The sequence below is a fragment of the Crocodylus porosus genome, unplaced genomic scaffold (genome assembly GCF_001723895.1).
Source record: "Crocodylus porosus isolate Cpor-Errol unplaced genomic scaffold, CroPor_comp1, whole genome shotgun sequence".
In the NCBI taxonomy this organism is placed as follows: Eukaryota; Metazoa; Chordata; order Crocodylia; family Crocodylidae; genus Crocodylus; species Crocodylus porosus.
This window is the reverse complement of record NW_017728886.1, coordinates 201,120,386-201,143,910: the sequence shown is the minus strand read 5'-3', so window position 1 is coordinate 201,143,910 and position 23,525 is coordinate 201,120,386.

Sequence of the window (23,525 nt, the reverse complement as noted above, 5' to 3'; positions counted from 1 at the left end):
AGCCCCACACTCACCAACTGTAGCAGTGGTCTCTGGAGCCTCATAGCAAAGGCCACCCTTCCCCCACCCCCTGCACAGCCTGAGTGGCCCTGAGCTGTCAGATAGCATGGGGTGCCACACCTTGCTGGGCTGTGCTACACCTGCGCAATCTGATAGTGGCAGCATGCATACGAGGCAGCTAGGACTGATCCTTGCTACCCCCCACTACCCCACACAGCATAGAGGGGGTCTGCCATGAAGCCCCAGAGGCCTCGATGGCTGCTGCTACAGCTGGTAAGTGTGGGGCTTTTTGTTGTTGTTGTTAAAGTGCTGGGACACTGGGACCTGGCAGGGCAGCCATGGGGGTTGGGGGCTGCAGGAGCCAGTGGGGGATGTGGCTGGGCAGGGCAACAATCCAAGGGGGTTGGGATAGCAAGCAGGAATGGGGCTGGGCAGGGGGTACATGGGTCCTGTGGCGGGGTAGCCCCTGTAGGGTCCATGTGGCCTGTGTTGGGGGGCTTTGTAGTCCTGTGGAGGGGCAATCCATGAGCTATGCAGGGGGGCTGCACCCTGTGCGGAGCAGGGGACCCACCCCTCCTGAGCAACCCCCCATCACAGCCATGATCCACCTATACCTACCCACAAACCCCATGTCCCCCCCATCCCTTCACAGCCACCCACATCCCCCTAGCCCCCTTCCCACTCCCCTCCTGCAAACCCCATATCCCCCAGCACATACCCTGCATGCCCAGGTGCTAAACAGGATGAGACCTGGTGGCAGGATCTGTGGCTGCAGGGGCAGCTGTGCCCATATCCTAGTTAGTGAAGGGGTCAGGGGGAGCTCTAACTGCTCTATGGTAAGAAAATCAAAGACAAACAGCAAAACATGTAGATATTTAGAAATTTTGTTATGATAATAGAGACACTGGTAGGGTTCTAAATTGCTTTAACACTGTAGATATATCAATAAAGCATTGCCCAACTGATTTCTCACTCTATCTCTCCAGATGGATGGATGGAGTGGTCTTTTGTTTTAATTGTGAAGGAACATGGATTTTGGGGTATTTTACAGATTTAGCTTGGGATTTTTTATCAGGGTTTTTTTCTGTTTTCAAGTAGGGAACACCAGAATTCCCGCTAGGGTGACAAGTGGCAGGACCCAGGCAAAGGAGGCTGCTCAGAGCTGGCACCTTGCACCCAGCTGGAGGTGGCTGACCTCTTGGCCACTGGGGGCCAGGGAGACATGCTTTGACAGTTCAAAGTAGGCCACCACACTCGGAACATCTTCCAGGCAATAGCTGCCCAGATAGCCGGGCAGGGGCACACATGGCAGTAGTGCCACACAAAGGCCAACTCTGCAGCCACATCCTACTGGCAGCTGGCTTAGAGAAGCAGATGCCTCTACTGGCTGTGCAGTCCCATCCGGGTGTGGCAGGTGCACAGCTTTGGGGCCACATGCTGTCGCAAGTGGCAGCAGGTCACAGCCAGACAGCAGCCCCCACTGCCAGGCTGTTGCAGTGGGTAGAGAGTGTTTCAGCTGTCCAGCTGGCACAAGGGGTAGTGTTTTCAGGTACCAATTGGATGGGCCCCCAGAAACTCCTGAGAGTGAGTAACCCTGAGCTACTAGCCAGGGCAGCTTTTTGCACAGATGGGGCCAGGACAGGGCAGCTTTTTACGCTGCTGGGCTTTAGCTCCCCCTCACTGCAGATTTGGGACAAGCCAGGCAGGGTTATTTTGCCCCAAGTGGCACAACTTGCCTCACTCCAAAATGTATGTCTGGGCATGTGAACTGAGGCAAAAAGCCCCGGTTCACATTTCACCACTTCTATTTGAGCTGCTGCAAATGCACGTGCCTGCATGTGTGGATGTGTCCCAGGAGTGCAATACATCCATAACTTTTCTTTCGGGGGGGTGGGGCAGGAAGGAGAGGGGGAAGGGGCTTGTCTTTATTTCTCCTCTTGACTCAAATTCCTAAAGTATTTGTCTAATTATTATTCACTGAAGATTATTTTAAATGATAGAAACATTAATTTTCTCTCTCTGATGTTATGTACTCCTCAGGGAACTTTTTACTTACTGTTTCTACTTAACATGCAATCTGTGAGTGAGAAACACATGTAAAGGAGCATGGGCTCATTTCAAAGCTTTGAATACAATAGAAATCTTTGGTCTTTGATTCAGTGGACTTTTGCATCAGACTCAACATTGTTATTGTTATCCAAACAGATGCAATATATTCTGCGTCTTACATGCATGCCATACCTTATTATCAGTTTTGAAGTCTGCCTCAGTTATCTATTTGGATCTATAGGTATATATATTTTGTAGCAGAGTGCACAATGTATTGGAAGTCTTCAAAATAAGTAAGGTATGAGGCTTGTTTGAAAAAATGAACAGGTTAAAAACAGGATCTTGTGGCCATCTACAAATTCATCAGGGGACAGGCAGGAAGGAATAGGGGATACTCTGTTTACCACGGTGCCCCTTGGGGTTACTATGAACAACGGCCATAAAATAACAGAGAGCGTGTTTAGATTGGACATTAGGGAATACTTCTTTACAGTGAAGGTTGCAAAAATTTGGAATGGGCTTCCAAGGGAGATGGTGCTCTCCCCTACCTTGGAAGTCTTTAAGAGAAGACTAGACAAGCACCTGGCTGGGGTCATCTGACCCCAGTGCTCTTTCCTGCCCAGGTCAGGGGGTCAGACTTGATGATCTATTGAGGTCCCTTCCAGCCCTAAAACATCTATGAAATCAGACAAGCAATAGACACATTGGAAACCTGGGTGGGATATAAATGGTACTGGAAATGTATAAGTTACTTACTTATATATAGTATAACAACAATTTCTCATGCCTCAGGACAGAAAGGTCTCCTAGAGTGATTTTTTGAGGAGAGAGAGAATAGGGAACTTGCACATGAGCTCAGGAAGAACCTTTATGCATAAAGAGGAGCAAAAGCAGAGATGACTCTGACTTTGAGAAGCCTTTTGTCATCTCAAGTGGTCAAATAAGAACCAGATACAAAACATACAAAGGATAAATAAGTAATATCACAATGGATTTATACTGTTGGAAAGGACCTCCAGGGTCATCTAGTTAAACCCCCTGCACAGCTGGAAGATTTACTATTCCAGACAGATGCATATTCAGCCTCATCTTAAACCTCCAGAAGAGGCAGACTAATGCATTATTGGCATTCTTTTTCCGGTCCCCTTAACACTTTAGTACCTGTTTTTGATTTTCATAGCGTTAAGTCAGTAAAGATGAGGCACAGTGCCCCTTATGAATGAATGCTTGGCAAGAGACCCCATAAGCTTTTATCTCTGTTTACATGTAACTTGGCTTTGTTTACTTTTGAACTTATTTTCTGTGTTGCTTCTGATTGTGCTAGCTAAAGTGTACATTTCTCTCATTTATTTACATTGGTGCCATGCAAAGTCAGGGCCTCATCTGGCTTTCTCCTGTGTAAACATGACATAAAACAGAATCCATGCCTGAAGGACCTTACAATCTAGATAAAGCATCAAGCACTTTAAAGAGCTTTAAACTTTAAAGCCACTTCAAACTGTGGCTCTGTAAATGTACATAGAATGCCTCCTGATAGAAACCCTTGCATTAAGAAAAGCAAATATTAAAATATTTGCTATTTGTTCATTTTTAATTGTCTCTTATGAAATGGCAAAGTGATTTTTTCATCCCCCTTTTCTTGCTACCCTTTAAGATGCTTATCATCCAACAGATTTCTCTGTTGATAAATTCGGAGCTCATGGAAGTCTATGCAAAGGCACCTACTGATATCAAAGTTAAGTACTTTTATTTAGAAAAAGTAAATCAAAATGGCAATCAAAATGGGTGCAGAGCCACAGAAACCTAATAGTAACCCAGTCAGACTATTAGCATTCTGTACGAGTGTCATAGAAAGGACCATCAGGGCTACTGTTGCATGTGGCTGCCTTTTTATTCCTCAGCTAGAATGACCAGGTATCTATTTAAAGATGCGTCAACTGGGAACAGCCTTTGACACCAGTATAGAGCAAAGTTTGAATTGATGTCTCTAGAGCAATAGGGAGATGATTTAATGGTTCTGCCTCCATACTCCTTAAAAATAGTAATGGCCACCTACAATTAATTTGGATGGGCTAGGTTCTTTGTAAAGAAAAAAACCCCCAAACACTCAATGGTAAATATACAGAGAATTTGCTTTTCTATTTGGAGATGTGCAAATGGATAACACTTATTTTCAATATTATCTTGATCCATTATGTTGAGACTGCTAAAAGAAATAAAACAAGCTCACTCCTCTTAGTCTAGCATCTAGTACATTATGTTCTCATGAGTATTAAAAGCCGGCAGTGATATTATTAAAAAACTATTCTTTTTTCAAGGTTATGCAGGCTGAAGTAGGAAGACTTCAAGAGCTATATTTTGTGTTTTACCCTGTCCTGTGTGTCTTTTATGAGCTTAACAGGTACTGAACACAGGGGAAGCCAAAAATTTGAAACACCAAATGTAATACAGTCATTGGGTATAAAAACTATGATTATATGAAACATATATAGTCTTATTTGCATTTATATTTATGTTCGAGATCTGGTCTCAAAGGAAGCTTTATTTTAGAATACTGTTAAAAGTGAAAACACATATATATCTGATCAATGTGCATTATGGTAGATTCATTAAGTTTCAACCACTGATTATGCTAATCCATTTAGCACAACACTTAATACACACATGTGAGATTCTAAAACGTATTCTGATCGTTTTCTCGTATAAATGGAATGTTCCATTGATTCTGGGGTTCTATTTAAACATTACAATCTTTGCTTTGAAGAAGGGCCCAAAATAAATGCACCACTCTTGAAGAAAATACCTTACTTAAGCTTACGATTTCAAAGGAATACACCAAACACCAAAAATGCTGCTAAGGAAAAAAAGAGGCCAGATTTCATTTAGCAGAGAAGGAGGCATGAGGTGCTTAGGAATGATTTGATTTCTTTTTCTTTCTTTTTTTTGAATACGGAAAATGCAGTTTCTGCAAATTAAATTTTCCACTAGAAATTTAGATACTTTTTCTCAATTATTTTCAATTTTTATTGGGAAAATCAGAGTGAAATGTAGCCATTGAAGCATTGTCTTCCTGAGATGCCACTCTGCAGGTGCATCTACATGAGGTGCTTTACTGAACTGTAGAGCTAACTACTGTGCAGTAAGCATCCACATATACATGTGCAGATGCCTACTGTGCAGTAATTGGCTCTAATCTTAAATTAATTTTCTACTTGTAAATGCAAGTAGCAAATTTACTTTTGATTAGTAACTGTGCAACAGTGCATGTATGGCTACCTGCAAATATGCTCCCAGTTAACTGGGCAACAGAGGGTGGGAGATTGCTCCCTGCCTGTAGGAGCTGCCTGCTGCCAGTGTGGGCTCTGCCACTGGAGCCCTGGTGGGGACAATGTCTCCCTGCCCCAGCAGCAGAGAGCTCGAAGCCCCTTATCTCCCAGCACCAGCTCCATGGTGATGGGCCGGCCCTGGGAGATCCTTATCTTGTGGAGCTGGTGCTGGGAGATAAAGGTCTCCCAGCCTGGGCCCTGCAACCATAGGGGCTGGGAGCTGCCTGCTGCCAGGGTAGGGGGACATTGTCCCCACCTGGGTTCAGGTGGCAGAGCCTGTCCCAGCAGCAGGCAATTCCTGGGGAAAATGTTGCAGTCCCTGCCAGAAGACAGCTGTCTCCAGGCCCCTGGGCTAGCATCTAGGGAGAGCCTAGAACTCCTTCCTGGCTGCTGCAGGGGCCGGTTGCAGGGCTGCAGGGAGTGGCAGCAGTCTGCTGATAGGAGCAAAAAATCTGCTCCATGCATGTGTAGACAAGTGCCCGGGACAGTTTATTCTAGAGTAGGTTACTTGAGAGTAAACTGCTTCTGGATTATTTGCATGTGTAGACGTGCCCTGCTTTGTGGAGGATGTAGCTTGAGTTCCTTTTGCCACCATTTTTCTCTGTGGGGCAGGCTTCCTAGCTACTACATGTACAACAGTGGTCTGTCATAAGTCACAAACATGATATATTCTTGAACCAGTAGGTAGGGAACCCAGCCCATAAAGGACAATGTTATGAAGCATCCAAAGTACAACTGTCATGGGACCCTGTCAGTTCTGGGGATCAAATCAATGCTGAAATAAACCAAAATGTTGGTATTTTCATGAGTTTTCCAATATGTTAACATTTCAGGTTTCCATCCCTGTTGGAGATGAAAACATCTGTCAAAATACCTAAGTTTTCCCTGGGATAGGTATTCTTATTTTCAACCATGTCTACTTTTGGTTCTCCGCCTTTCCCTCATGCAGAACAGGTAATGGCCATTATTTGCAGGTTTAAAATAGGCCATAAATGCAGCCCCTTCTTTAGATGCCAATCTCTGTGATCAGTCTCTTTTCTGATGACTATATTTTCTTTTTCCACAGTCTAATGTAAAATCATAATGCTTAGGAACAAAATAAGTAGCACTTAGTAACACAGCTGATTTTAATTATCAGGAGAGAGAGGCAGATAAAGCTGATTCCAAGAACAACACAATATTATTAAAATGTTTATAATTGGAAGACAGAGAAGATTTATTTTATCTACATAATGAATATCAAAACAAATTAAAAATGTGTTTCTTCCTCATTTGATTTCCTGTTCCCAGAGGCAATAAACCAGTGTTAAATGAACAAGGTTAGAAGATGGAGAGATGATCATTCTCATCTAGCCATACAATAATTAAAACTACATTACCATTAATAAATACATCATTTTTTTCAGTGGAAGCCAATGCACTGCAAAGTTGTGAAATGTGTCAGAAAATTATAGCGTCTTTACATTTGGACCCATTAGGCCCCTCTCACCAAAATACTAATTATATGCAACTCTGGGGTGCAAAAAGACAAAGGAAACCTCTAAGGGTGTGAATGTGTTGGGTGCCAGTAGGGGTGGCATTTATGGAATAAGGCCTAATTCAGTGACCTGATGTCCTCAGAGTGGCTGCAGGCATATTTGTGAACTTTGTTTACATATTTGCCTGGGTACAAGAGTAAGGCAGGTACTGGACTGTGGAAAAAGAGCTGGTAGAATTAAAGGAATACACTTTAGCTGGCTCAATGTGAAAAGAAAATTATTTCCTGTCATTTGTTACCACAGTCAATTTGCTGCCTCTGTATGCCTTCTTTGAAACCCAGTGCTTCCCTTTGATACTGCTCCTCCACAAAAGCAGGAATTCTGGGAAATTTTTCAGAACAGCTATAGGATAGGGAAGTATTAATGAAAAGTTGCAGTAATATAACTGAATTTTTATTAGATTTTTACATGGAACAAGTGGCTGTGGAGGAGAAAGAGGAAAATATTTTCCATAGGGCCTGGCTTTCCTGACAACAGCTTGCCTTTCCCCAAATTGAAATTCCTTAGTGGATAGAGATCCTGATGTGGGTGAAAGATGGCAGAGCAACAACACAAAGTAGAAAAAGTAGGACCTAGATCTCAGTCCTCTTTCAGAGACTATGTGTTAGAAAGTTTTTCTCTTGACTATAAAACTGTTATTAGGTTCCACTTTTATTCCAAGGCCACTTCAATGCCATAATGAAATTGAACACAAAATACCCTTGAAACAAACAATGGGTTTCATTTGTCTTGTGCTGCAAGTAGGTCAAACTATCCTCCTGTGGGTTTGTTAAAAAAAGTGAAAAAGCTGCTCTTACTTTGTATCATTTTGCATTGATTGAATTATAAGGGTATTCTTCAGATATTCAAGTGGTCTTATAAAAAAACATATTCCAATTAGAACATCTTCCCCGTTTCTTCCAGTGAATTAATTTTAAATACAGTGATAGGATCATGTCCAAACAATGCACCCTTGTCAGGGGCCTTGAAAGAAAATATAAATATCCTCAGCACTGCAACTCTACCATTGCTTATTTGATTTAATGTTTTTATTTAAATTTTTAGGACTAGGTCCACAGAAGAATTCCGGTGTGCAAGTGCTGAGCAGTGCAGCCTGTACAAGTTTGTGGAGAATTGGATGCCTTAGAATCTGCTGAAAATAGAGGGTGTGAACAAACTTTCACTGCACCCAGTTCATTAGATGGACTACTTTAAGCCACCTAAACCTAAACCAAGAGTGGCATGTACACTAGGGGTGCATGAAGTGGGCCATATTTGATTTGGGTTTGGTCCAATTCAGGGGATGGTGATTCGATTTGCTGATTCGGATCACTGTCCCAATTTGGCCAAATCTGAATCTGAAGTTTCAATTCTGATTTGAAGAATCAGTGATTCGGCCATAGACACAGCCCTGTATGTTTTTTCTATATACCTTGAGGTACCAAGGCATGGCTTGTGAACACTGAGATGGTGGGACAGATGGAGTGTCCCACAGGAGTGTGGAGGGGTAGGGGGGGCAGTGTGCTCAGCAGGGGACCCCTGCACCATTCCAGCTCAGCGATTGGCCATGGGGGGACCTTGGGTGCCCCCCCCCCAAGACCCAGGATGCACCAGTCGCCAAGCCAAGGGGCAAGGAGAGGTCCCCCCACACACTTCACTGGGGACCCAGAAGTGGACCAGAAGTACTTCTGGTCTACTTCTGGGTCCACTGCTGAGCACACCAGGGACCCCCCCTGTGCTCCCATGAGATGCTCTATCTGCCCCAGCATCTCAGCATTCACGAGCTGCCTGGTACCTTGAGATATGTAAAAAAAAAATGAAAAAAACCTCCCACATTTCTATGTCCAAATAATCAAATCTCTCCAAATTGAATCGGAAGCTTCCAATTAGATTTTGAGAAATTAATGGGTCTCTTGATTCCATTCGGATTTGGAGATTTGTCACCCAAATCATGCTGAATCTCCGCCAAATTGAATCGGAGATCAAAGCTTTGCACAGCCCTAATGTGCAAGCATTTGTTGCTGCGGTGAGTGGTGTGGGCAGCCTGAGGTAGTTAAGTTGTGGTTAGAGGAAAGGGTTGGTGGGTCTTGGGAGGGGTTGGCAGCTCAGCCTCAGGGCTGGGATGAAGGGCTAAGCTTTCCTAGCCCTGGCGCTGTGCTGTGAACAGGTGCCTGCATTTACTTTGTCTGATTAAACTTTCATAGATCAGGTTTACCCTTTGTTGATCTAAAGTTAGTTATCCTCCTGACAAGTACTAACCTAGATTAGGACTACCATCTTTTGGGCAATTTAAACTCTGAGAATATCTGCACAGCTGGGCATTGAGATCAATTTAATCTTGATTAGGCATAAGGTGGGAAAGATAAATAGCAGGGCAGTAGTGCCAGACTTCCGGAAGGCCAACTTCAGTGAGATCAGGAGATTGGTTAGGGTGGGACTGAGGAGTAATCACATCTGTGAGATGGGAGGTCCAAGAAGGATGGGAGTTCCTTAAGGAACTGGTGCTACAGGCACAGAGCGACACCATCCCAGTACATGAAAAGGGAGGAAAAAGAACGAAACAACCTTCTTGGCTGAGCAGGGAAGTCCAGGAGAGCCCTCAGAGGCAAAAAGAGGCCTACAGGCTGTGGAAGCAGGGGGCAGCCACCAAGGAAGAGTATACCTACTTGGCTCGCACTTGCAGGGAAGCAGTGAGAAAGGCCAAAGCAGATACACAACTCAAGTTGGCAACAAAGATTAAGGATAACAAGAAGTCCTTCTTTAAGTACATTAGGAGCAGGAAGAAGGCACAGGATAACATAGGACCGCTACAGAATGGATTAGGGCAACTCGTAGCTGATAGGATGGAAAAAGTGGAACTCTTAAATAATTTCTTTGCTTCAGTTTTCCTGGACACAGATACATGTGCACCTCCCAGTGAGTCTTCAGTCTGGCATGAGAGTAATACCAATCCACCAATGGGTAGCACTGACCTAGTGAAGGGACACTTAGAAGGGCTGGATGTATTTAAGTTGGCAGGCCCCGATAATCTTCACCCAAGGGTGCTAAAGGAATTGGCCAATGACATAGCAGAACCACTGGAGCAGCTGTTTGAGCACTCGTGGCACTTGGGACAGGTCCCAGAGGATTGGAAAAGGACCAATGTGGTCCCCTATCTTCAAGAAGGGGAGGATGGAGGATCGGGTAATTATAGACCAGTTTGCCTCTCCTCTATTCTCAGCAAGACCTTAGAAAAAATCATAAAGGATCACATTTGCAGGGGGCCAGCAGGTAACACAATGGTGAGAAGCAACCCACATGGGTTTATGGCAGACAGATCCTGCCTGACTAACCTAGTCTCTTTTTATGGCCAGGTTACAAAGTGCTTAGATGCAGGAAAGGAAGTAGATATTATTTACCTGGATTTAAAAAAAGCTTTTAACCCAAAATTGTACCCAGTTCTTACGAGCAAACTGAATAGCTGTGGACCCAGCTGAGCCGCTTGCCTCCACCTATACATCAACCTCCTCCGAAGTGCCTTCGGTGGGGGCGGTTATAGCTGGTGGGCGTGGAGGGGATGCAGTCTCGGGCACAGGCAGTGGCACTGGTACCGCTCCCCTTTCCTTGCTGCCTTGTCGCTTTTAGCTAGAGGAAAGAGGCTGTGTCTCAGTTTGGTGGCAGGGTGGGGAACTTTCACCTCTATCCCTTCTTCTGCCCCTCCCTAAAGACTGGCTAGTGTAGCCACCTGCCTTTCCACCATGCTTCATGTCTTCCTTTTCTGTAAATATATAAATGAATTTACATTCCTATATATTAATAATATAGGTGTCTGGTGCAAATGAGAAATGTTAACTAGCAAGTATATGGCTTAGTCCCTGTATAAATTCAGAAGTGTGGGTGTAAAAACATAGATAGGTGTGTGGGTCAAATAAGAAATGAGTAAAAGCAAATAGAAGTATGGCTTTGTCCCTATATAAATTCTATAATGTATGCTGCAAAGCTTTAAGTAGACAGAAATAAAATATAAATGTATTTCACTTCCTATATAAACTAAATCCTATCCAATATAATTATAGAATTCAAAATAATATATCAATGAATATAATAGAATAAAAGAGCCTTGAAGAAAAAGGTATTCTTAATCTGAAATCCCTCTTGCTAGCAAGTAGGGAATTCTTTAGAAGATCAGTGCTGCTAGCCATTTTGAAGCTGTTTTGAAGCTCTCTGTTTCATTTTGATTTCACTGTTTTGAGCTTGAAGCAAACTGAAACACTGTCAGAACGAAACTGCCAGTGAAATTTCTCACAGCCCTATGATCTGCCAGGGGAGTAGAAGAACTGAAAGGTTATAGGCAGTTTTGCAGTGGAGGTGTTTTTATCCTGCTGTTGAAGCTATGCTACTATGCAATAAATAAATATTTGTTAGACTAGAGAGAGGGAAGAACTGTAAGCAAGAGAATCAGCAACCTGATGCTTAGGCCAGTCACCATGAGTGTGAGATCTGGGTTCCAGTCCCTGCTCCAAAGATTAGTCATGTATTTTAGCTGATAGCTTTCTCCCTCTTTCACCCCATGGATTCTATCCATAATTCTTTCCTACTAGCAAGAATGAAGACAGATTGTTCCATTCCTCTTCCTTGCCTTTATGTTTTATTTTTGGTATCATTTTTCAAGTACTGACCACTTCTTGCAAGGTGCCTGTGTCTGCTTTGTATTTATCTTGGGCTACTTTCCTTGTAGGTTGTAACAAATATTAATTTTTCAAAAAATCTGTTTTAAACTCAGAATTTTCTGTCTAATCTCCCAACATTTCTAGCTGTCTCTCCTGACACTGGCTAACCCTTTGCTCACAGAAGTACATTTAAGGAATAGTTATCCTTATATATGTCAGTGAGCTAAAGATTAGACTTTAAACAGCCTTTTATTATCCTCCTCTGATTCATGCCTGCTTCTCTCCACTAACCTGGAATAAAATGACATCTATTTTCTAATTATTAGTTATAATTGCTTATGCATCACTCATCCTGGAAATTATTCTTTCTTTGCTTGGAATTTTTCTGATCACAGAAGCAAGCGAGTCATATAGGCTAAAGTCAGAAATGCAGCTACGCTCATTTATACCTACTTTGAAGTTGACCTTTTGTGTCTGTATTAAAAGAAAGACACGGTTCCTCCTATTGCTGTTGCATCTTTTTAATGCCAACCTCAGTTATTCTTAGAACAAAGAAATTGCTCCTTCTTTTCCTTTTCCTTGGTTAGCTGCCAATCATTCTATTTTACCTGGTGTCCGGACTATTTTTTCAGGGCTGCATTTGGGACATCTAATCACTAAGCACCACAACTAAGAGTGAAACATTCAGTAGGAAGGTAGCATTAGCTAAAAACAAATGTTTAATTTTGTAACATTGGCAGAAAACTGATGGAAACTTGAATTAGAGGTCATTTATCTCTCTTAGACATCAGATGTAGTATTTATGCAAGGTGTTGCTTATTGCAACTCTCCTGTTTGCCTATTGTCTCTCATGTCATAATGGTTGTAAGCTCTTTGGGGCAGGGGCTGTGTTTTGTTACATTTGTCCAGTGCCTCATACAATGGTGCTATTGTCTTAAATACTACTGAAGTCGTCATCTTAATAATAGTATTATTATGTACACTTATCATTATAATAATAATGATGATAATTGTGCTGGTGTTTCTAATGGTATGATTTTTCTGCCCAGGATTAGGAGCACAAATTTAATTGCTTTTCATATTTCTCATTCTTGAAATATAATAGTATTGAAATATACTTTAAGATCTTATAAGCATGGGTGGTGTTTGCTTATAGCTGATGATGACATTGTGACTGAGCTGCAGCTCTGACAAGGAGGAAGTACGGACTGCTTTGCCCTAACTGGTGGACTGTGGTGCACACACAATATGTGTCTACAGTGGCCAAGGCAGTATCATGTAAATGAGCTAGCCTAGATACTGGAAGCAGTGTAATTGAAATTGTGCTGAGCTCCCCTGGAACTACTCTGGTGTTCTAAAAATTTAGCTCAGGCTATGTAAAAGACATGTTAAAAAGGACCAACTATGACCAATATTAAGAAATGAAATGCAATAGTATGAAAAAAAAACCCTTAAAAATGTAGGAACTATCTCCTTTACCAGTCCAACATGTATCATTTAGAGGGTACTACCACAAGCAGGTAATATCAAATTTTGAGCTGTAATAGTGCATGACCTCTGCATTTTCACAGTGAATGAAAATTTGAATTGAAGGCCATTTCTTCAGCCCTTGCAAAGTGTTTTTGCACAGCTTTAGAAGCATAAGAAGCAGCCAAGAATTCCCCAATGTAGGAGGATCCTTGGCTGGCTTAAAGTTTAGAGCACTAGCTTCATTCCACCCACTCCTTTCCTCTTGGCGTGTTAGGGATAGCAAAGTGGGACTACTGTGGGCTACTTTAAGCTGCAGCAGGGGTTGAGGGTTAGTGAATGTGTTGAAGCCATAGTGTTATACCTCCAATAGATATTTTCCTGGGATTTAAACCTAGTGCAAGAATGCTGCCTGTGTAATAAAATGTGTACTCTAGGGCACAGACTGACAACCAGTCACAGGATTTCTCATGCTGTATGGACTGTCTTCTATGAATAAATTATGGCAAATACTGTAAGCCAAGTAAGACTGAAGGCTGGAATAGTCCCTTCACAGTAATGAAGACAGAGGGCTAATTTTGTTTATGAACCTCACAGCCTGTAATACACTGGATTATAAACCTCTGGATTTATAATTTTACAATCACAACTCCGAAAATCAGAATTTAGTATCTTTTGGATCAGGTCCTTTGAAATGACAAGGAAAATGAAAAGACTAGTTGGTCTTTGAGGCCCCTTTCACTTCTGTGATTCTAATATTTCTATGAGTGTATGAAAATAATTAATATTCCAATAAACAGTAGGCAATATAAGAAAAATCAAGATTCTATAACCACCATATTAAAAGCAAAATATTAGCCCATATTCTAAGGGAAATAAAATGATAAAGCGATGAAGTAGGTGAATGGGTTTTGTCCCAAGCCAAACCAATTGACATCCACCATATCTTAATAGCCTGAGCTGAATCCAAAGAAAGAATCACGTGATATGTAAGGGTGAAGGATATTTTGCTGTCTCTGATGCACAAGATCTTGGAGCTCTAGAGCCCATCCATGGAGAAGGGCATGAAGTACAAGTTTACTTTCAGGTAGAAAAAGTTACCAAGAAAAATCCTGCACTGTGGGAGGCAGGAAAAAGTGGCTGTTTATTCCTGTTCAAATTTTGTGAATTTTTTGTTAAACAGCAACATCTGATTCCAAAGTTTGTTTTATATTTGTTGAGATTAAATATTTGAAATTAATGAAGAGAATAAATCAGATTCATGGGTTCAAAGCTCGCTTTGGAAAAATTTGGACATAGAACCAATCCCAGACTTTCCAGGGTGGTCCCTGTTTGTTTGTTTGAAGTCCCAGATCTGGGAGAATATACATTAACTTCTTGTGCTGCTACACACTGCAGTGCCAGGGGACTCCTGGAAGTTATGTCAGTCCCCATGGTAGTAGAAGAGTTTTTATTTGGTCATATTTTACACAGTTTTCCTGTCTTTTTTAGTACTAGTGCTTCTCATTCTATTTGTGGAAGTTATTATATAAAACATTGGGTGAATTAGGGAGACAGATTCAATAATAGAAAAGATGAGCAACAATGAAAATATGGGAAGTAAAATATTAATAGTTTATGGGGGGGGAATACATGTTGAGAATCCAGAAACGTCATAATTATTTTTCAATTGTATTTTTCTCCTTTTCCAATTTATAAGGTATTCAGAAGGTACATATCACTTTTTACATATCTTTACACTAAACAATGTAGTCTTGAAGTCCAGCATAAACACAGTATTCTTTCCTCACTGTCTATGTTCAGAGCAGAAGTCATTTAATGCAATGAAGATATTTTGTTCTTGACTGTTGTTACCTGAATGGACTATATTGAAAAGATATATCTTACATTGCCAGACCTGAGCTAGGTCTGAATTCTGTCCTTTGGGAAAATTACTAAGGACAGCATTTACTAAAATTGGCAGCTTTTAATAGAAGTTTTAATTCTTGATATGGAATTCTATTAGATCATTCTGTGTTTTGTTTTAGAGTAATTTTTTATAGACTCATGAGTCATTAGAAGAACATTGAACATGGTTGTAAGTTACGCTGTGGGGTGTAAAATAACAACTTTTATACAGCATTAGAGAAAAAGATAAGATTGTGTTACATTAATAGAAATCTTTAAAAGTATGGGACAAACTATTTTGTTGGCAGGATGAGCCTGTTTTATTCCCAAATTAAGCACATATCCTTAAATCGTATTTTCTGTTTCACACCCAATTTAAGGAATGTTCTTATAAAGCTATAGTCAGTATACTAGAAAAAAGTGTTCTAAAAAGAATTTTCTACAGAAACATTTTCATCACACAGTTATGTAAAAAGAGTTGTTTCATCTCTTGCTAATGTTGAAAGAGCTTGATCAGATCAACTTGGAAAGGAGCTGATATATCTTAAGGGTGATGGAATCTCATATCTGAAACATGAATTAGTGCTTTCAAATCTTCACTTTTTCAGTTTTGGAAAACAAAATCGTTTACCTAAACCAGCAGACTTTTAGGGAGTGTCCAAACATGCAGGCACATGTCCTTGCAGCAGCTCAAATAGAAGTGGTGCAAATTTGAGCTGGGGCTTTTTGCCTTGGCACATGTGACCGAACATGCACTTTGGTGTAGGGCAAATTGTGCCACTTGGAGCAAAATAGCCCTGTCTAGTTCCTCCCAGATCTGCAGCCAGGGGGAGCTAGAGATTGGGGCCAGCACCTGTGCGGTCGCCTGTAGTATGAAAAGCTACCCTGTCCTGGCCTCATCAGTACAAAAACCTGCCCTGGCAAGTAGCTCAGGGCTACTAGCTTTCAGGAGCTTCTGGGGGAGGAGCCTCTGGGTGGAAGTTGGCCATGCCCCTTCCTGTCCCAGGATGCTGTTGCTGCTGCTGTTGCTGCAAGCTTGGTCTCCAGGAGCTTCTGGGCAGAAGATGGCCAGGTCCTTTTCTGCCCCTGGCTACTGCTAGCTCTTGGCTTGGTCTCAAAGCTTTTGGGATTAAGTTGGCTGCACCACTTCCTGCCTTGGGCTGCTGCTGCTGCACGGTGCTACCCCCACAGGGAGGGGCCCACTGCACTGCACCCCAGCTTCTGCAACCCTGTTTGGGCCTGCTGCCCAGCCCACCGCCAAGTCGTGGTCAGGGGACAGCCTGGGGAGGGAGCCTGCACTGCATGTGGGCCCCGCCCTCCCCCACCATCACTGCTGGGGTCTCAAGGTGCCTTGCCTGCCCTAGCTGCCTTGGCAGTCCAAATCCCACCTTCAACTCCACTTTCACCACACCCTGAGTAGCTGAACTGGATGGGTCCTACCATCATTGCTGCTGCTGCCATTATTTCTGCTACTGCCCCCTCTCAGGAGAGAAGGAGATTCCCTACTGCATGACCTGACACCACACCTGCACTGTATTACTTCCTAATTGACTGACTGGTCCTGCCCTCCACCACAGTTACCTCACTGCATCTGATTCTGCTGTGTCTTCCTGCCTACTGCTCTGCTGCTGAGCACCTGGATGGAGGCCTGAGAGGCTTCTGGCCAGATCTTCCACAAACAAAGCCCCTCTACCACTCTAGTCATTTTTTACATCTTCCTCAGCAGCTTTCCCTTTGTGTTCTTGCCCTTTTGTGATACGTCCTGTGGTCCACTCCCCCTGCTCTGGTGTTTGTTGTATGGCTGAGTAAGCCAGCTTGAGTTCCTCCAGCCCTTGTATGTGTGTGTTTTCCCCCTCCCCACAGTCTCAAAGTATAGCCCTCCTGGGTTTTTTTCCTGTGGGGCTGTAGCTTAGTGAGCTTCAGTCCCCTTCCTCCCTACCCCCCTTCTCCCCCACAACCCCAGCCTGCCCCTAGATTCACCAGCCACACTGGATATTTTGCTTTTCTTTATTGTCTTCCTGGCTCTCATGTGAAACAATGGCAGGGCAGGAACTTTCTGGGGGGTCAGATGGCCTGACAAAGCTTTCTGCAGCCCCCACTATGGGGGTGGATCCCAGCCAAGCCCCCAAGGGGATGCATAACCCTGCAGGCTTCACCCCAGAGGAAGAGTCTCACCAACCTCCCCCAGGGGTGGAGAAGCCTGCAAACTCTGCTACAGGGGCAGGTGGGACTCTGGTAGGGAGCCAACCATGTGGTCTCCCCTAGCCAGGTCCACGCTGGAGGGGTTCCCAAGCTCCTCCTCTCACCATCAGCAATGGGCAAGGGCACTGGGAAGGGCTCCTCTTCAGCCTCCTCCACAGCTGGGGGTGGGAAGGGCGAGGGCCCTGCCCCCAAGCCTAGACCACCAGCACCTGAGGGGACCAGGTGCACTATATCAGCCAGCACACCCACTCAGCCTGGCCCTGGCCCTGGTCCTGGCCCCACCAATGTGTCCCCCCCAAGGGGGGAACTGCAGCTATGCACAGGCAGCTGTGGGGAAACCCAAAGCCAGGGGGCCTAGACCCTCCACTACTGGCCCTTCCAACTTGGGCAGTGGGACCCCCCTTCCGGCACTCACCTGCAGGCATAGGGTGAAATGCTAACTGCCTAAGTGGGAGAACTTGCCCTTTGAGACCTAGGTGCAGGCCCTGGCTGAGGTAGTGGGGATCTAACAAGGTTGTGGTGGCCTCCTGCTTTCATGGCAAGGAGGTCTTTTTCCTTGCATTCGATGCCACTGCACAAAAGGTGGTGGAGAGGGGGCTCACGGTGGAGGGCAAATACATCCCCCTCGAGCCTCTATGACACTAAGATGACACTCACAGATGATACTAAGATGTGGGGAGAAGTGGGCACACTAGAAGGGAGGAATAGACTGCAATAAAACCTGGACAGGTTACAGAGGTGGGTGTATGGGAACAGAATGGGTTTCAACACTGACAAGTGCAAGACATACCAACAGCATACCTACAGGCTGGGGAGCACCCTTCTTGTCAGTGCAGAGGCAGAAAAGGATCTTGGAGTTATCATTGATGCCAAAATGAACATGGGCTGACAGTGTGGGAATGTGGTCAAGAAGGCCAACTACACATTGTCATGCATCCACATATGCATCTCAAGCAGGTCCAAGGAGATGATCCTCCCCCTCTATGTGACACTGGTCAGGCCGCAGTTGGAATACTGTGTGCAGTTCTGGGTGCCGCACTTCAGGAGGGATGTGGAAAACATGGAGAGGGTCCAGAGGAGGGCCACTCACATGATCAGGGGTCAGCAGGGCAGGCCCTACGAGGAGAGGCTATGGGGCCTGAATCTGTTCAGCCTCCACAAGAGAAGGCTGAGGGGGGACTAAGTGGCTGTTTACAAACTAGTCAAGGGGACCAGCAGGCATTGGGAGAATCCCTGTTCCCCTGAGCACTACCAGGAGTGACAAGAAATAACGGGCACAAGCTGGCAGATGGTAGATTCAGGCTAGATATCAGGAGGAGCTCCTTCACTGTTAGGGTGGCTAGGATCTGGAACCAACTTCCAAGTGAAGTGGTGCTGGCTCCTACCCTGGGGGGTCTTTGAAAGGAGGCTGGATGAATAACTTGCTGGGGTTGTTACTCTTTCCTGCCATAGCAGGGGGTTGGATTTGATGACCTGCTCAGGCCCCTTCTGACCCTACCAACTATGAAATTGTGAAACTCTAGGAGAGCTGGGGACCAGGGTCTTTTTCAGCTTCATGCCTCCCTATATCCCCAATTGGGCCCTGCTCCCCCTGCTTCAAACCCTGGGGAAAGGATTCACCCCGGTGGTAGCTCACTGGGATGCCAAGACCCCGGCCTCCGCCACATGTGCTTTTTTCGTTGCCAGGTTATGATCCAGCTGTTGGCAGAAACATGGCTGGGGGCTGGAGGGTAGTTGGCAATTCCTTATTAGGGGGCTCTGGTGAGGATTTTCTATAAATTGGGGGACCTGTAGTTCTTCTCGTGCTGTGCCCCAGGGCACCTGCATCATCAGTGCCCTACGGGCCAGGTTGGGAGGGCATCCATGGATCCCACTGGCAAGGGGAGTGCCCCCATCACCAGCACCCCTTCCCCCTCAGGCCCCCCGGCACCCCAGCCACAACTTCGAGCCCCCCCCCGTGAGCTCAAGGGACCCTGCCCCACAACCAAGTTTGGCAGAGTCCTAGGGAGGGCAGAAACAACCAGGGGAAGAGAGGAAGTAGGGCCCCCCTGCCCCTAGTCATGCCCCCATCATGGCTGACCTCCCACCCCTCACCTTCTCCTACTGGAGCCTGTCCACCTGAGGACAACCCCATGGCTCAGTGGATGCAGGTCCCTTCTGGTTGTAAAGGGAAGAGGAGGGCCCAAGTGCATCTGGAGCTCTCTGACATGGACGGTTCTTCTCCCTGACTAAGACCACTACATAAGGGAAGGAGCGACCCAGCATCTGGGGGTGTCCCCAGCTCCACCTGACACTCCAGTCCCAGGAAAGATCAAATGGGTGATCCCTGTGGAGGAGGTTTCAGGGCTGCTAGAAAGTTCTGAACATGGAGGAAGCCCCTCATTCTGCTGACCAGGGCCTACCCCCTGAAAACATGGATGCTGAGACCTACCCAAAGGAAGGCCCAGAAATGGAGCCTCTTTCCTCTGATCTGGGGGATACAGAGGCCCTGGAGCTCACCTCAGTGAGTCCTTCGGGAAGAGGTCCCCTTTCCCAGGGCCTCGAGGCAGACACTGAAGCCACCCCACTGCCTGATGGGTCTTTTCCCTCCCTCTCCCAGAAAATCTCATCTCCAGCCTGCCCCATAGTCCTGCACCAGAGGGGATCATGGTGGGGTCCTCTAATCTACAGGCCGATCTTGTCAGAGACCCTGCATAGAACCCCTGGGGCTCCAGTTCTACCCTGGAGAAGAAGCCCTACCCTCAAGCTTACCCCCACCGCTATCCCTAGGGGCTGCATTGTTTTCCCAATCCCAGCTAGAGTTCGGGGTCTTAGTGGACCAGGGTGTTCCGATGCTGCCTAAGGAGCCCACTGAGCCCCAGGACCTGGAGGAAGATGCCCAAGACCCAGCAGGCTCCATGAGACCTGCAGGCCTCTCAGTTCCAGCAGTCCCCATGGATGAGCTACTTGCATTTCTTGACTGTGACTACACCTGTTGGTCCTCCAGCAAGGTACAGCTTGCCTTGGACTGCTGGGGAGATGTTAACGGCATCCTCACCACTGCAAGGGCACTGGCAAGAGAAGGCAAGGGGCCCAAAACCTGCAATGCCTGGATCTATAGGTGGGCCCACAGTTTCATAGGTGCCTTCTTCATATGGGAGTGTGCTACGCAAACTGGCGGACACCACACTGGTTGTTGAGATGCGTGAGGCCCCTGTTGAACCATCTACTCCACCCCCTCAGTCATGAGGTCATTTAAGATCATGACCCTCAACATCCATGGCTGCAGGAAGGGTCTCCAAAGGTGCCGGCTGCTCTCCTTCCTTCAGGAAGGAGGGTACCCCGTGGTATTCTTTCAGGAGACCGTGGCAACTCCAGTCAATGAGCCTAATTTTCAGCTGGAGTGAGGAGGCAGGGTCTTTTATTGTTACCTCTTGACCACCTTTTGTGGGGTGGCCACCCTGTTCTCCCCAGGCCTGCAGACAGAGGTTCTGTCTGTGTGATGTTCTGTCTGCTGTGTGATGGCCAGAACCAAAGGGGTTAATGAGCAACTTATAGCAAAAAAAGGATCTGCTTTTTGAAAGTATCTGGTAAAAGCACATAATAAATATTGGCTAGGACAAAGCCTATGCAACTGTTTCCCGCAGACACATCCTGTCTGTCAGGAGCATAACCATAACGTTATATTTAACGGTTTGTACCAATCATGACTAACATAAGTTTCAAAAAGCAGAACTAAAAAATAAAACTGCAAGCTTAGCTGATTTAATAATTTTTTGCTTAAAGGTCAGTAAGATTGACAAACTTAATCACAAGGTATAATTAACACATTTCAAAAAAAATTCTAAGAAGGTTGAACTTGGGTGGGAAAAATGCTAATCTCAGGCCCCAAAGTGCACCTCGAGGTCCAGGTGCAGGGGCTGGTCCTGAACCTTCTGAACATGTACACCCCTGCGAGGAACCCAGAGTTGGTAGATTTCTTCTGTGAGGTGGCCACATACATTGGCACCCTCAATGCTTATGAGCGTCTGATCACCCTAGACACATGAGACTGGTTGGGCAGGGAATGGAACTAGGCTGCCAGGGGCATCCTTGGGAAGATCCTGATGGACTACTCCCTGGTGGATGTCTGGCCTGCCTTTCATCCTACCAACCCCCCCGCCTTCACCTATATGAGGGTGGGGGAGGAGCAAGCATACCGGTCCTGGTTGGACTGGGTTTTTATCTGTTTGCTGCACTTTGCCTGGGCCCACTTCTCTGGCATCTGGCCAATCTCTTTCAGTGATAACCACCTTGTCTGGGCCAAGGCCATGCTAGGACCTGGGCATCTGGGGTTTGCTGGAGGATGTGGGCTTCAGAGAGGCCTTCTGGGAGTTCTGGCTGGCCTGGCAGGAGCAACAGGCAGCTTTACCCTGAGCTCAGAGATAGTGGGATGTGGGGAATGTGCGCATCCAGCTTTTTTGCTGCAGCTACACTCAGGGCCATATCCAGCAGAGGATGTGGTCAAGAAGTAGCTCAAGTGGAAAGTACTAGAGCTGGAGAGGAGCCTGGCCACCAACCAAACCAACATGTCCCTCTATGGATAGTGTCAGGAGAGGTGGGAAGAGCTTCGTGCTCTAGATGACCACTGCGACCATGGTGTGTTAGATGGACCGTGGCTCCCGCTTCTTCTATGTCCTGGAGAGGAGGTGGGGGGGCCAAGAAGTATATCATCTGCCTTCTGGTGGGTGATGATACCCCTTCACAGATCTAGGTGAGATGCGCCAGCGCACATGGGTCTTTTCTGAAGAACTCTTCTCCCTGGATCTGACCAACACCAAATCCTGTTAGACCCTGTGGGAGGGACTCCTTCAAGTTAGCGTAGCCGGCGAGACCAGCTGGAAGCTCCTCTCACTGTGGCTGAGTTTTCGGCCACTCTCTGCCTGATGCCTAGCAACAAGGTACTGGGCATCGACGGGCTGACTGCAGAGTTCTACTGGGCTTTCTGGGACGTCCTTGGCCTGGACCTTGCCACAGTCTGGGCCAAATCAGAGGGAAGTGGGGAGCCCTGTCATGCCGGGGGTCTGTGCTGACCCGCCTGCCAAAGAAGGGGAATCCCCATGACCAGAGGAACTGGCATCCTGTGTCCCTCCTCTGCATGGGCTACTAGGTGGCAGTAAAGGTCATCTCGCTATGCCTGTGGTCTATGCTGACAGATGTGACCCATCCCAACCAGATGTACACAGTGCCCAGATGTTCCATCTTTGACAACCTGTACCTGGTTTAGGACTTCCTGGAGCTAGTGTGCTGGGAGGGCCTGTCTTTCACCCTCCTATCCCTGGACTAGAAGAAGGCATTTAACAGAATGGATCAGTTACCTACAGGCATGCTACAGGCCCTTGGCTTCAGGCCTCACTTCATGAGGGCTCTTCAGGTGCTGAATGCCTCTGAAGAGTGTTTGGTCAAGCTCAACTGGACCATGATGGAGCCCATCCCATTCAGGAGGGGGTTGCGTCCAGGCTGCCTGCTGTCAGGTCAGCTGTATGCCTTGGCCCTGGAGCCCTTCCTCATTCTCCTGTGGAAGTGGGTGGTGGGGTTGGTGTTCTGGGAGCCAGCAGTATGGCTGGTCCTGTCAATGTATGCCAGTGACCTACTCCTGGTGGTCCAGGACTCAGATGACCTGGCACAGGTAGAGGCCTGCCAGACATTGTACTTGGCAGCCTCCTCTTCCCGAGTCAACTAGGTTAAGAGCTTTGGCCTGGTGATGTGTGGCAGGTGGGCTCACTCCCACCTGTGCTCTGTGGGATCTGCTGGAATGCAGGCTTGCTGCTCTACTAGGGGTCTACCAGTCCCCCACAGATCCCTCCCCACCGGAGAACTGACACTAGCTGGAGGCAAGGGTGATGAAGTGGCTTTGGGCATGGCCAGGGCTCCTGAGATGTCTTTCTGTGTAGGAGGTTGCTGGTGCTGAACCAGCTGGTTTTGTCCATGCTCCAGCACCACTTACACACCCTGCCTGTGCCCCCTGAGATCCTGACAGGACTCCAGAGATGGGCACTGGAGTTTTTCTGGCTGGGATGCCACTGGGTCACTGCAGAGGTTCTGAGCCTCCCTGTGACAGGAGTGTTGCTACTGGAGACGTTCTCTTGATGGCTCCACCCTCCTGTTATGGGCCAACCGCCTGCTTACTCACCTGCCAGGCCTTGATCTTGATTAATTGATTGATTGTAATTAGCGGGAGGCTGCCCACTTTATGCACCCTGGTGCCAGGGGGCACTGTCTGCAGCTCCTTTTCCTCCCCTACACCACAGCCCAAGCCTTGCAGATGGTACTAACGTGGTATTTGACCTGGGCCCTGCTGTGATTTGGCCCTGTCCTTGCCTTCTCTCAGGGGCTCCCCACTGCCCCCCCTTGCTCTGGGGCTTCTTGTTCCTTGTGGCCCTCTCTCCAGGCTCCTCACTGCCTCCCTT